We start from the raw sequence: 2,270 nt of genomic DNA, 5'->3' as shown, positions 1-2,270 counted from the left end.
CCAATTGTAAAATTCATATAGAAGGGCAAAACACTTTTCTCTCTTTTTCAACTTTTATTTTAGATTCAGGGGGTACATGTGCCAGTTTGTTACCTGCATGATGCTGAGGTTTGGGGTATGAATGATCCCATCACCCAAGTGCTGAGCTTAGTGCCCAACAGTTAGTTTTTCAACCCTTCCCCGCTCCTTTCCTTCCCCCAGCAAAACACTTTTGATAAAAAAGAATGAAGTTGAAGGATCCACATCATCCCACTTCAAGATTTACTATAAAGCTACACTCATCAAGACAATGCATTATTAGCAAAATAATAGACTCATAGACCAATGAAACAGAATAGAAAGGCCAGAAATAGACCCACAAAAATATGGTCAACTGATTTCTTAGAAAGGTACAGTAGAGAAAGGACAATCTTTTGGTAAGTGGTGCTGAAACAATTTTGGCATCCAAATGCAAAATTAACATGTTCAAATTTAAACTTAGCATCTGTCTTCCAAAATCTTCTCTCCAAATATTCCCATATCTCGCACCACCATCTACCCAGCTGCTCAGTCAAAACAAGGAGTCATCTTTGATACACTTTCTCACTTTTGGCCCCATAGTCAATCAGTTATCAAGTTATGTTGAATCACATAGCCAATCCTCCCCACCACCATTCCTACTGTCTTTGACCTAGTTCAGGTATTCTTTCTCCTAAACCTTATTTTCTGTCTTTAATCCCTCCAAAATGCTATTTAAGCAGAAGCATTGCTGGAAGTAGTAGAGGAAACCATTGCTTCCCTGGGCACCATTTGCAAAAATGGTACCTTTTAAATATGTTATGTTATGTTATTTATTTTATTTTATTTATGTCATTTTATTATTTTATTTTATTTTATTTTTTGGAGACAGGGTCTAGCTCTTTTGCCCAGGCTGGAGTGCAGTGATGTGATCACAGTTCATGCAGTCTCAACCTCCTGGACTCAAGCAATCCTCCCACCTCAGCCTCCTGAGTAGCTGGGACTACAGGCATATGCCACCACAGTTTTAAAATAACATGTTGGCATGATGGTTTTTATGATTATTTTGGAAAAATAATCATAAAATGATACATTTTGTCATGTTGAAAGAAGGACTGTAAATTATGTAGAGAATACAGGCAAAGGGTAAGACCTTTTTATCCTGCCAGGTGCCTCCAGTCGCAGTGCAGACTCAACTCCTGCTTGGTGCTTGCCCTTGGCTGACTCCCTTCTTGTTACAGTCTGTCTGGCCTTTGCACAGTCATCTTTCTAAAAACCAAATCTGATCATGGAATTCCAAAGCTTAAGGTCTTTCAGTGGCTTTCCAATGCTTACTCCATAAAGTACAATTCCCTTTGCATAATATTCAAGAGCCCTGTGTTCTGGCAGGTAGGACTATTTAGTTTTTTCTTCTAATACCTTCTACTCCAATTATGCCTAATAATTAATTGAGCCTAGGAGAATTTGCCAAACTCTCTAATTCCTTAATGCTTTGCATATGCACCTCCTGACTACAATTCTCTTCTCCTTGGTTCACCTGTGAAATTCCTACTCCCAATTCCACCTTTATTTATTTATTTATTTATTTATTTATTTATTTATTTATTTTTTGAGACGGTCTTGCTATGCTACCCAGGTTGGCCTCAAACTTCTGAGCTCAAAAGACCCTCCTGCCTCAGTCTCCCAAGTAGCTGCGATTACAGGTGCAAGCCCTGATGCTGAACTTCCTGCTCCTCTTTTATTAAAGACTCTCCTAAGCAAAGGTCTGTGGGCAGGTGGCATTGCATACTAAATGGAGCAAGTGTCTGAGACACCTGAGTTCTAACCTAGATTCTATGTTGCCACACACCAGCTGTTTTTCCAGAGGCAAACTGCATACCTACCTCCTGTGAGCCTCAAGGCCTCTTTCGGGTGGAGGCAATATTAGCTAGATGACATATGAGAAATATGTGCGAAGGGAGTTTGTGGCAATGGCAAAAATGTTCTAGCCAGGTAGACTTGCTAGCATTTTTTACCCAAGATTTGTATTGCCATATCCTGGGCCTCTTCCCTACCTGGTAATTTGTATTGGCTTATGCCAACTGTCAACTCTTACCTACCCCTCTATAGCTATTGTATTTAGGACTTGCCTGGTGTATGACCACTATTATTATTGTTGTTGTTGCCATTATTACTTATTATTGTATCATTATAACCTGATTTATCACCTCCTTCCTTTCTCATCAGATAAATTAAGGCTTCTTAAACCATGATCCCATAGCAGCTTATACATA

Source organism: Pongo pygmaeus, chromosome 3, assembly GCF_028885625.2.
Source record: "Pongo pygmaeus isolate AG05252 chromosome 3, NHGRI_mPonPyg2-v2.0_pri, whole genome shotgun sequence".
In the NCBI taxonomy this organism is placed as follows: Eukaryota; Metazoa; Chordata; class Mammalia; order Primates; family Hominidae; genus Pongo; species Pongo pygmaeus.
This window is presented reverse-complemented; position numbering follows the sequence as displayed.